We start from the raw sequence: 12,881 nt of genomic DNA on the forward strand, positions 1-12,881 counted from the left end.
CGAGCCCCCGCCCCGCGCGCAGAGGCGGCGGCGCTGCCCCCGCGGCCCCCGGCGCCCCCCGCGCCGCCGAACCGGTTCGGCGCGGCCCGGCCCGCGCGGATGTGGTGAAGCGGGCCCGGGGGGAAGGGACTCGCGTCGGCCGCTCGCCCCCCGGCTCTACATGTTCGCTGCACTGAGGAGGAGACGGAAGAGGAGCCAGCCCCCCTCCCGGCCCGGATTATTGTTGTTATATTATCTCCCCTCCTCCTCCCGCTCCGCGGCGGCGGCGGCGGCCCAGCGGCGGCGGCTCCTCTGAGGAGGGAGGGGGGCGGATTTTCTCTCCCCCTCTCTCGGATTCTCGTCGGATTCGGACGCCGATTTGCTCAGGTAATGCCCCCCTCCTCGGCTCCCCTTCCCCTCCCTGCCCTCCCCGGCGGCGGGCCCGGCCTCCCGGCCCCGGCGGCCCGGCGCCCCGGCAGTGGAGGGGATTAGCTCTTATCCGGGCTTCGGGGGAACCGGTGGCGGCCGGAGGTGTTTATTTCGCGGCCCCCCCTTCCTGCTCGCCCGCGTTCGGCGGAGGAGGCGGGTTCCTCCCGGGCTGCCGGGAGGCCCAGGCCCGGTGGAGAGCGCAGGCCCGCCGGCCAGCGCCTTTACTCCAGCTCGGGGATTAGAAAGGCGAAGCGGCTTCTCGGTGACAGGCCTCAACCCGGAGAGGAGCGGGAGCGGGAGGAGGAAACAATACAATTAGCCGCAAATGTGCGCTGATCCTTTGCCGTATTTATAACTTCGCCGGGGCAAGGAGAGAAGGTCCCGGCGCAGACAGCCCTCTGAAGTGGGGGAAGAGTAAGTGGAGGAATAGGGGAAGAGGGAAACAATGTGAATGCTCGGGAACAAAAATACCGGTTCTCTCCGTTGGTACCCTCTCCTCTTAACGAGCTGCCTTCTGAACGTTCAAAAGTTATAATGTTTATGGGTTTAAAACGTACAGAGATTTAATCTCGAAATAATACGGCGATTAGTGTATTTATAGCATAAAACTAGCGCTTGTGGGATGATCGACGCAACACAGACACCTGCAGACCCTGGTAATGCACATGGGCAAGGGTATTGTATCAGGTACCTCGCACAATCTCAGTGTCTGTGTGCCCTGTACAGCACAGGAATACGTCTGACGTTCAGAAGAAATACAGTTTTGTGCTTCTAGCAAACAGAAAACGAGAGGGGGGAGGTGTGTAAATCGTAGCGTTTATGGTGTTTAAGCGACCAAGGTGAACATGAGACCTCATCCGAAGTATCTGAGAATCAAACATAAATTTAATTAAGTGAAAAGCGAGGGATACTTAAAAAGTGTCATCCTTTCTTGTCAGGCCGTATCACTTTGAGATCCCGAGGTTGTTATTGGCTGTTTGTGTCCGCGATGTTTGAATATGTAATTAGGTGTCATTTTAACAGGTCAGATGTGTTTTGTAAATGACTGTTGATTTCAAGTATCAGGTCTTTATAAATAAATGGTAGTGAATTTACAGTGAAGTAAATCCCGGACTTCTGTGTGTTAGAGTTGAGAGTTTTACTAAAAATTGAGGTAGATTTAAAAAACTGTCACCCAGTAAACTAATAAAAATAATCCTAGAGAAATTGCATTGTTGAGGGGAAATTTAGGATACCAAGTTTCGTTTTTCGTTTAGAAGGGAAACTTGTGCATGGCAAACAAGTATCAACGTTACGTAAATTGTTTTTCAGTGGGATTTTCAGTTGTTCAGGCAGATCTGTTGTAATGCTACATGGTTAATGTATCTCGTAGAGTAACTTTCTGCTGCTGTGTTTAGAGTCTCATAATAAAACCGTGCTATCCTGCCTCCCAGTGCCCTGATACATGTTTAAAAGGGTGAAGTTAATATAGCTGTCACGTAGAAGGCGTGTTTTTAATGCTGTAAATCCGTGTAGTAGTCAGTAGCGTGTCCGTGATTTGTATTGGTCAGGGAGCAGTTTGAATTTTAAAAAGCCTGAAGATCCTGCTGAGCCCCAATCCCGGCCTCCCTCCCTCCCACTAATCTCCCATTCCTGTCTTTGTGCTGCCTGGTCCTGTTAGACACTGTTTGCAACAGGGCCTCAGGCCTACGTGCGTGGAGAGGAACCATTTACACTTCGTAAAGCAGCTTTTTATTTTTAAACTTTGTGAATTGCAGAGGGAGCCACTAGTTATCTCTGACTGTCCCTGCCTCGGTGTGTGGCAGCAGAATTGCTTTTTTCTTCTGGTCCGTGGCATGCGTAGAGGCCGAGTGTAACTCTGCTTTACAGGAAAGAAAGGACTGTGCAGAAGTAGTTGCAGCTCTTGGGTAGCTTTCATCATCAGGAAGCGACGCTAGCTGTAGCGTTTCCCTGCTCGTCCTTTTTCAAACAGCTCTCCTTTTAACAAAAATGGGTTTGTTAAACCAACACTACTGAACTTCTCTGGCTTATTTTTCATTTAAGGCGTTTTGCTTTAAATATACCAGATAGGAGCAGGAAATGAGCTACTGTAGTTATGTAGTTCCTGTCAAGTTTATCTTGCCAGGGTTGTGTTTACGGTGCCTTTTTTCCCTCTTTATTGGAAAGCGTGAACTTTTCTGGTATGAAAAACAGGCGTATTTATGGAGGGAAATTTAAGATGCTGTCTGTGATTTGTAATGAGTTTTTGGGGTTTGTTCTTCTGAGACATGTGATTAACCATGAATTAGTTGCTTTATCACATTTTATGTAGTTGTAAATTTCTTTATATCAGAAAAATAAGCTTGGCATACAGAAATATTTAATGTGGAAATGACCATAAGAGAGTTATTTTTGTTTGTATTTTTTAACACATTTACATGAATGTGTGTGTGAGGCAGGACTATGTCACTTTTATGCTTCTTTTTCCCTGTCCCTATGAGTTTGTATTGACTCACTGTTTATCACAACAGCTAGCTGCTTAAGGAGGATGTTGTTACTTTATTCATGTTATAGAAATACAAATTAATTATTCTCAAGATATTAGTTGTAACAATTATTTTAACTGAAAGAGGAGAATACTTTCTCCTTGTTATATCTTATTTTGCACTCTTGGCTACTTTTTAAATTTTTAATTTGCTTCCTGTATACAAGGTTGGGGTTTTTTTCCTTTGAACTGCTTAAACATTTTACCTGAAGTTATTCCAAAAAAAAGAAAAAAAAATTCCTTGAAGGCTTTTGCTGTCTTTTAAAGCTACTATTATACTTTTAAAAAATAAAGACATAGAAAGAGGCATACCAGGAATATTAATTGTTTTTCACATTTGAAACCTGTGAATTGTTATTTAGGAGAAATGGAACAGAATCAGAGAAACAAGACTGTATCACTAAGCTCCTCTTCAGATCCCTGTTCTCCCTAAGAATATGTGAGAGTACAGCCCCATTGCGTGTTCAAGACTTTATGCACATTAATCACAGAATCATAGAATAGTTTGGGCTGGAAGGGACCCTTAAAGATCATCCAGTTCCAACCCCCTGCCATGGGCAGGGACATCTCCCACTAGGAAAGTGTTCATATGACTCTTCTTGCAGAATCAAGGCAATAGGTAGTAACTTCCTTGGAATAAAAGCAGGGGGGTTTTTTTGTTTTATTTGTATGATGATTAAGGTAACACAGCCTTAATTCCAAATGTTTGTTGTTTGCTTGTATTGTAGAAGAATATATACTATATTTTGAAGGAGGCAAGATGAAAAATAGTCAAAGTGTGAATTGATTTGAGAGAGGGAGTGTTATAGGAAATTTCCGGTTGCAATTTTCAATGTGTGCAGTGGCAAATGTATTATTTTTATGTGCATATTATACTACAGAGTGTTGAAGGCATAATATTGAACTTATGTTAACATTTACTTCGTAACTTTTGTGCAAGAAATCTAAAGTTAGTGGATAATTGCTGTAACTAGAATGAAAAAGTAAAATTCTATTCTGAATATCTACACCTAGGAAATAAATTAAGACTTCAAATTCAGACATCTGAGCTTTCTAGAAATTATTCTAGGGGAATGTATAATATTAATGAATGTTTGGACACTCTGGCAATAATTATGGGCAAACTTAATTGAAAAAAATGAGTAGCGACAGCTTTAGTTTTCGGTGCCTGGTAGGTATCAGGTGGGTCATCAAGTGTTGGAATAGCAGGGCAGGCCCTGGGGGATGGACAAGCATGCCCTGGTAGGGGGGACTTAGGCTGCCAGTGTGTGGGGTTTCAGGCCCCCCAGGGTGTCACAAAGTATATCACAAGAAATAGTTGACATATTGAAGTGGCCATTTCAATACAATACTGCTTACTTCCAATCTTGCTTTTCATATGTCTTTGTTGGAAGTAATACAGATTAGGTTAGCTTCTTTCTGATTTTGAGTCATTGGTGGTAATGAACACACAGTAGCACAGAAATACCTAGAAAGATATTGGTGATACCTGTGCATTATTGCTGATAATCCTGTACAATAATGATCCTTCCTCTGTAATCAAAAAAGTCCTTTTGAAATGACAGCTGTTAAGGGCCTGTATTCTAAAAATCTTTAATATAATTGATCTATAGTTGTGGTTTTATTTTTGTAGTTTTACAAGCATACTCTTAGTAGCTGATGCTGACCCCCAAAGTATGTGTGGGAGAAGTGCTTTGTATTGACATCTGCTGCACCCCAGGAGTGAGGAAATTGTGTTTGAGGAGCTTGTGCAGGATTTGTGATTTCTGTCTCACTTCCTGTCCCTACTGTTCACTGTGGAAAAGCCACTGGGGAAGGGGAGGGTAAAAAAGAATTTTGGCAAAACTGTGTGTAGAAACTAGAAAGAGGCCCAGTCCAATTAAATGCATTTGTTGCTATACTTGAAGGAGAGCACCTGATTTACACAAATAACTTTAAAAAACATAAACATTGAAGACCATTTTTCATGTTAAATTTAGGAAAAAAAAAATCTAAGAAAGTTTGGTTTATGGCTTTTAATATTTGTATCAGTTGGTTCTAAGTGGTTTTCCAAACAAATATCGAAATTCTTCATGAGTAGATATTTTAGTTTTTCAGATTAGTGCTGTGGTTAGATTTGAAACACTTTGGGTTTTTTTGTAGGAGTGTGTTTACGTAGATACGCAATGCATTTTAGAGGAACAGTGTTAAAATATCGTAGGCTGCAAAGTAAGGGATTCAGATAAGGAAATGGCAAATTTAAGATTACAGAAACAAAAATAATCCAACCCCCTTCTCTATATGCTGGGCCTTTAACTATATTATGGTATTCCTCCTTGCTCTCATAGCCACAGTTCAGTGCCTCATACAGTGCCTGGGAAATGCCAGCTGACTGCTGTACTGTTATAACCTCCTGTATATGTTTGTTTTTCTTTGTCATTCATTCTGCATCCCACTGCCTTATTACCTGCTGTTTACCTCCAAATCCTTAACGAACACTAGCGTTTTCATCTGTTGCGATGAAGTTGTAGGAGTTATCTCAAAATAAATATCTGTGCTTCACAAACACTAGAGAAATGGGTTTTTTTGCACATCTATAAAATATTATTTCCATTTTATAGGTAGGAGACTAAAACTTAGTCCAAATAATGAGTTTTAAAAGTGCTTATAAACCTTTTGTAATTTGACATGTTTTAGTCTTCAGATTTTCAGATTTACTTCACAGCATTTAGTAAGTTCATAACATTGTTTTCTTCAATTTTATTTGTCATTGTGAGTGCACTGCATTTCAAAACATGAGGCTCTTTGTTTCTCATGCAGGAACCCTAGGAAGTATAGATTGGGTTTTGCTAATGGCCGTAAACTTAATGTTAACTTTTAACTGTCTTGATCATAACAACAGCTGGACAAGAATGCATTTTTCTGTCCTGAAAAATTAAAAAGACTCACCCTCCATGTTGTGAGAAAACCAAAATCTGTTAATCAGGAGGAGCAGAGATAATGACCCAAATCCCACAAGTAATTAAATTACTTGCCTTCAGTATTGGAGACTGGGATTCAAAATGTTACCGTGTTAACTTCCAGCAGGAGCTAGCAACCCTGGACAGTATCCTAAGCATTGGTTTTGGGCTGTTCGGGATGCAACTCAGCCTCTTAAACTGGTAATTGTTGCAGTTGATGTAAACTGCTGCACAGAAACCTCTGAAGCCTAGTGGTCAGACCATTTCATTGTGATACCAAGTCTGTGGTCCAGCTGCTCTGTGGCTCTCTTAGAAAAGCAAGACTGTTCTGAGGTGTAGGAAGTAAGTGAATTCCTAGGAAGAACTTCACTTTTGGGATGTAAGAAGCGAAGATGCAAATGCCTAATCTGTATCAGGCACAGTAGTTCTTGAGCTTTTTTCTCCACAATGGCTTTTTATGTCATGTGCTCTAGGCATGGCCCAGAGATTGTGAGTATGTTATGAAACAGGTAGAATAAGTAGTGCTCAGTTTTTCCTTTATTCCTTTTCTTTTCTTTCATTGTGATGGAAGTTTTCTGTGAAAATAAATTGTTGAGGTTTTTTCAGAAGTTGTTCTTTTTTCTTTTAAGGAAGAGTTGATTTTTATAAATGGCAGATTCCAGAAAAAGATCACTTGGATGGGAAACTGTTTTTAATCATTTGGATTTATTACCTATTTTTTATTCAGATTTCTTAGTAGAGAAGAGTAATGTCTCACAGAAGGCACCTCCTTTTATTCTGTAACTGACTTGTTTCATGACATATATGTTGCGTGGCATGTATGAGGCAGAGATCCTGTGAATAACATAAACCAGTGCATGATCATTTAGTGAATCACTATCAAAATGCACAAGGGACTATACTGTAGATGTAAGCAACCATAATCCTAACATTTCTGAATACTTCAGGGCTTAGTTTTATAGTACTAAACTCTTTTCTCTTTTTTTTTTTTAAAATTATAATGTAATTTATTAAGCTCCTTTAATATAAATGTGTCAGTGATAGTGCAGTCTCTCTCTCATCTTTAAGCTAAATATCTCACCACTATGTTGACTAAGGACTCAGAAAGAATGAAGTTACATGTACTCTCTGAAATTTTGTTTTCAAGTCTTAGGTGCTAATAGAGACTGTCAGTCGTTCACGTTACTTTCTATTCAGATATGTTTCATGCTCTTTTTCTTCAGATATGCTTTGGGTGACTGCCCTTTGTTGACTTACTTTTTTTAATAAAGCTTAAAGCTTAAATAGTTTGGCTCCAAAGGGTCATGTTAGAGAAAAAAAAATGGTTTGAAAATTATTTATTCAAGTAAATAGAACATCTCATTCCTTTGGGAAAGAAATATAAAATTTGAAAGGGAGGTAACTTTCTGCATTACAGGCGTGCATTTTGTTGCCATTTGAAAACCTACCGCAAATCTGTGAAGTTATTAGCATCTGAAAAATTACCCGACTTTTCTAATTGTAGGCGTTAATGTTGAAAAATTTTGGATGCACAACAGGAGTTTCTTAATAAGTATAGTTCTAGACAGCTAGATGTACTACGGAGCATTAGTTTTCTGCTGTCTGTTTCTGCAGTCCTTATCCACAGTGCTGATTTGTCAGAATGCTGAAAATACATGAACTGAAGTTGCAGGTGGGTGGAAGAGTGAACACAAGGAAAACAAGAGTGGTGAACTGGAACCAGACTTGTACAGGATGGTGACAGAATAGGAGTTTGAAGGGTGGGAATTGGGAGGAGGGTAGGAGCTTGGAGTTCCTAAGGAAGTAATGACTAAACTGTGGGGACTGGATAAAGGAGCTGGTGGGACAGATACAAGTGTCCTTAGTAAAGATAAAGTAAGAGCTATGAAACAGCCTTAGTAAGAAGCCGAGAGAGAAGGGTACTCTGGTATTGAGTGTACAGTCAAGGGAAGCAGTTCAGGGATGGGAACGGGTGGGAAGTGTGTATTGAGAGAGGCCAGATAGGGAAAGAAGAAAAAATTGCTTGAGATGCCAGAAGTACAAAACAAGAATTGGCTGGGCAAAGAAGGGTTATTCCACAGACAGGAGTTCATTGTTTGTATTGTCTTTTTTTGTGTTTTTTGTTTGTTTGTTTTGTTTTGTTTTTTATTATTAAAAGGAAATCACACAGTAAAAAAAAAACTTTAAAGCTCAGAAATGTCGAGTACTTTTGTAAATGCAGACAGTAGGGAGTTCTGTAGTTAACATTACCTGTGTAGTCTGCGTCTTCTTGAATGCACTGTGGTAGTCTTTAAGTCTGTCATCACTTTTTTTTTTTCTTACAACAGGATGCCTGTTTCACTGACTGTGGAATGACTGTAGCATCCTTAATGTAGAGGCTTTGAGTTTTTTGAAAAAAAAAAAAACAAACCAACCCAAACACAACAGGTGTTATATTAATGTTTTGGATGTTGTTGATTCTACTTTGGGGAAAGGGATAGGCAGACTCTTGAGATTGCTTCCAGCTCTGTCTTTTATGATTAAGTATTTTGATTTCTCTTTGGTGTTCAATATGTAGTCCTTTGTCTTAATCCCTTTACATCATTAAACTCTGCTTCAGAGATATAATTCTTAATTTCCTCATGGACTTTTCTGTATTGTAATATTGAAATAGTTCATACTTAGTTTTTAAATGTTTTTGAGGAGAGTGTGTTATCTTGCAAGCTGCGAACTGAGATCCAAAAGTTGGTCTTTATGACTTCAAAGGTCTAACTGGAGCAGCTGCAGGACCTGACTTTTAAATTAGCTTGAATTTTTGTGCATTGTAGTATGTATGATAATATTGTAACAGGTTTTGTTAATTTTGGTTACAAATCTGACTAATCAGTGCTTCTTCAGTTGGGCTTCAGAGCATGCAGGAAAAAAGGAACACAGAAATACTTACCGTTAGTAATAGCAATACAACGAGGTTACCAAGAGTGGCATTTTTCCTGTTTCTTGCTATCTGATCTGCAGCCTCTTTCCCTTCATACTTCTCTTTCGTTTTCATTTGAAGTTGAAGCGTCATGTGTGCAACAGAACTGGTAGCCATATGAGTAGCCTCTGATTCATTTCCAGACCAGATCTCTCCTGTAAAATGAATGAATACTAGGCCAGGGTGTGGGAGGGGAATGTTACACAATTATTTAATCCAATGACTGTATCAGAATTCTTGAGCGCAAGGGACATTTATTTTGAGTTCGCAAATGTGATCTTTCAGCCTGGGGGTGTGGGATTTCCTGGTAGAAATCTAGAAAGCTTTGAGTCAATACGTAGAAAATAATGTTTGAGTATTTGCTGATGTAAACTTTTCTGTGTTAAATGCTCTGGTCTAGAGGATTTTTTTAAAGTCAGGTATTTAACACTTTTAATGATAGGAATTTTAACATATGAAAAGGCATTTAGTATAATGTCTTTTTAAGTGTTGCCTTGTAAACCAGCTGTCACAGTGTGGTAAGTAAAGTTTTTAATCTCTATTTCTGCATTATAAAAAGAAATTGGACTGAGATCAAAAAGGACTTTTGTTATTGTGGTACTGCTGCTGAACTGGTCAGCCTTCAAGAGTCAATCAAAAGTTTGAGATGTGTGAACATGGAAAATGGAACTCATCTGCTGTGGTGCAGAGTAAAGGTTACATATTGGCTAGTCAATAGAAAACATTAGAGAGATTTTTACCTTCTGAAAGAAAGTTTAAATCAATTTATTTGGTAATCATATAATCTCTTTTGGGCTTTTTCCATGTTCCAATTATTTTTCTTTGCACTGTGATGGTAGTACTCCTGCAACGAGATGAGAAAGGAATACTTGCTACTCTGTAGAATCTTAGAGCTAGTTGAAGGCTTTAATGGATAGTCACAAATGTATGTTTGAGCCTCCTGCTACTGAGGAAGGTTTCTAGAATCTGTATGATATCTTGAGCAAGTGCTATTCCTCTGTCTTGGTGAGATTTTGAGGGAAGGCTTGGAGGTGGTGGCAGGCACACAGTGTGACGTGTAATCAGTCTTATGTGTTAAGGCATGTTCAGAGTGCGTGTATGACTGGACTTTCCTACTCTGAAGATCTTGTGGAGGCTTAGGCATGAAACTGGCATCAAGATGCTTAGTTCTGCAAAGATAGTGGCTATTCTGATATACACTTAGGCAAAGCTATAGGTGAAGTTTCCTTGTGATAATTTTGGTGACTAATGGCTTAGAGAGTTGTAGGAACACTGCACACTGTAGGGTCACTATTACGAAAGATTGTTTAGAGTTATGGTTCTCACTATTTACTCATTTCCCTCTGGATCTGTTTAGCATGATGTAAAGTTTAGTCATGTTATTTATAGAAATAAATCATTTATTTTTACCACGGAAAACATCATTAAAATGTTTGAGGAATTGCAATAAAAATGGTGTGGTTTAAAAGCTGCTTTGTCTGTAAGTCCCTAAATATCATTACATGAACAAGCCATTTTAATACTGGAAGGTAAACATTCTAAGTTTTCACATTACACTATAATCTCAGCCTGCAACCTGGAGAAGGAATGATGAAAGATACTTACTGACTTTAGTGCCCTGTTAAATGAGTAAATTGAATCGGTAAACTTCAGAATAGGAATCCTCTCTCGTTCTGTAAATGTTTATGTTTATTCCTGACAAATCCTATTTCTAGGCTCAAAGTAGACATATGATGTCACAGGATTAAGCAAATTCCTAATCGCATCTTGATAAATAATTATCCAGTTAAGTCTTACAAAAAGCTCTGTAGATGAACTTCGGAGGATTCAACATAACTTGTTAAGTCCTGGTAATTTGAAGTTGTTACATGCTCAGCTACAATGTCTGTTCAATTGTGTATATGTAGTCAGTGGCAGACGCACACAACTTGATTTGATTTACCCATGTTTCATAGCTGGCTGAGAAAGGTTGAATTAGTTTGCATTTTTTCCATGGGTTCAGTGTGTCTGCACAATTATTGAAAGTCAGCTGATGCACAGTAAGTTGGGAATCTGGGCTAATCAGCTTGCCCAAATGTGGCTGATAGTCTACATAATCCTATGTGACTTTTGGGAGAGAATAGACTTTGGCTGAAACAAAGCTGTTGAAGGTCTTTGACTTGCACCTTATTACTGATACTAGTATAAATTTTAGCAAATGTTTTAGAAAGGACAGTGTAAATGGATGAAATATCTTCTAAAACACACTGATTTTGAAATCGTGTTAGAAGATATAATAAAGCTTGCTATTGATATAAACAGATAACTTTTAAACAAAGCCAGAGGCACTTTTATCAGTTTTGTAATGAAGCAGCTTATATGCCTATGCTATTTTGTAATGAGAAACAAAAATTAGAAAATAGCTGTACTTTAGTTTTAAAGGTGAGCCTGTAGAATGTGCATCAGTTACCAAAGACTTTACATTTGCTATACAGAACTTAGAGTTTTTATTAGTAAAATTTTATTAGTAAAATTTTTATTAGTAAAATTAGTAAAATAGAGTTTTTATTAGTAAAATCAGTTCACCTTGCTGAAAAGAATTTAGTTTATTTTAATGTTCATAATTATGACAAGTAAATATGCTTTAAATCAAGTAACATGTAAATTCATTGATGGGCTTGTGTGTCAAATAATGTTTATAATTATACGTCTGCAAAAGGATTGCCTTCAGTGTGTTTACACAGGTAAAATTACTTGAATTTTATAGATATCAATATATTTACTACCTGAAATAAGTTAGAATTTCAGCTGACTTCAAATAGCTTAGTCCCTAAATATTAAGGTGTAAAACACTTATTAATTGCACCCAAAGATTATAGTAGTAAATAGTCTTGACACACACAAGACTATTTAAGAAACATTTTTGGTTTTCTTTAAGTAACACAATCTTTTTGTAAATTAGATTTACTCTATTAAGACCAACAATATCCTTAATGATTCTTTCATAGTTACTTAGTATTGTTCTGTTGTTAACTTGAGGTTTGTCATATTCATTGTTAAGCATTTTATGAATCTCTGTAAGTTAAAGATGTTTGTATTTGGGGAGCATGGGGTGGGGGTGGGTGGTGGCCTGGAGTGCTTATTGCTAATAAGCTGTGGTAGGCTCCCACTTGTGGTTTCTTTGCAAAAACTTTCTGACTCTGAGCATAGTTTAATAAATTGAACACTCATGTAGCTTACTAATGTGCTCATCAATGGTGTGTTAGTTTGTGTTAATTAGTTTCATGTAACTTGAAAATTTTTTTTTTTCATTTGCATAAAAGACTTATGTATGTGATTGGGTAGTAACTTGAATATTTGCCCACTGAAAAAGGCAGAGTTGTGTTTGAAAATTTGTCTTAAAGTCTCTCAGAAATAAGAAATACCTACTTGACAGCCACAGTCTTAGAAGATCTAGAAGAGGATATTTGCTGTAAATAAACATTAGGAATAATGGTTCCTTGTACTATGAACCTAGAAAACTCAAATGTAAATGTATATTGGATTATAGCAGTTTAGTACTCATGGAATACTACTGTCATTATAGGTTTGTGTCTCATACTTAAATATTATTGTGGGCACCAAAGCATGCAGACTATAATGTCAAACACGTGGCCTGGGAAGGCCACTTGTGGCTCTGTGAGCTCTAATTTACGGTCTCCCATGGCAAGTGTTACAGAGAAAAAAGCATTATGAATTGAGATGTTGATATGTGCAGTAAAGATGGAGGTATGTTTAGCTTGTATACTTGGACACAGAATTAAGACTCAAACGAGGTCACGTGCCACTATTTGTTTGGTTATGAGGCATGCATTGGAAAAGGAAAGAGAGAAAGGAAGAGAGAGATAAAGATAGTTACCCCCATGGCGCTGGGGCATCCCTTCAGTCTGCTCAGTTTGGTGGGAGAGCATTCTGCAAACCTCACTCTTGATTTGTTCCTCTATATGCTTGGGGGTCACGCCTTGCTAATAGGCTCGTTTCACTAACTCTGCCCCTTATTCCCCCCTCCCTCCCCCGAAACGTGCACCTGTTTGGGCGT

The 12,881-nt window shown here is 38.8% G+C and overlaps 1 protein-coding gene across 6 annotated transcripts in view; it reads left to right on the plus strand.

The window, feature by feature from the left end:
• Nucleotides 1-225: 225 nt before the first annotated feature.
• The window catches only part of NIPBL (NIPBL cohesin loading factor), a 152,817-nt gene continuing 140,161 nt past the window's right edge, over nt 226-12,881 (plus strand). For all 6 annotated transcript variants that reach the window (XM_054053716.1, XM_054053719.1, XM_054053720.1 and 3 more), the window contains exon 1: nt 226-366. The gene's annotated coding sequence lies outside the window, so the exon portion shown is untranslated. The remainder of the gene's footprint in view (nt 367-12,881) is intronic.

This window comes from Cuculus canorus, chromosome Z (assembly GCF_017976375.1).
Source record: "Cuculus canorus isolate bCucCan1 chromosome Z, bCucCan1.pri, whole genome shotgun sequence".
Lineage (NCBI taxonomy): Eukaryota > Metazoa > Chordata > Aves > Cuculiformes > Cuculidae > Cuculus > Cuculus canorus.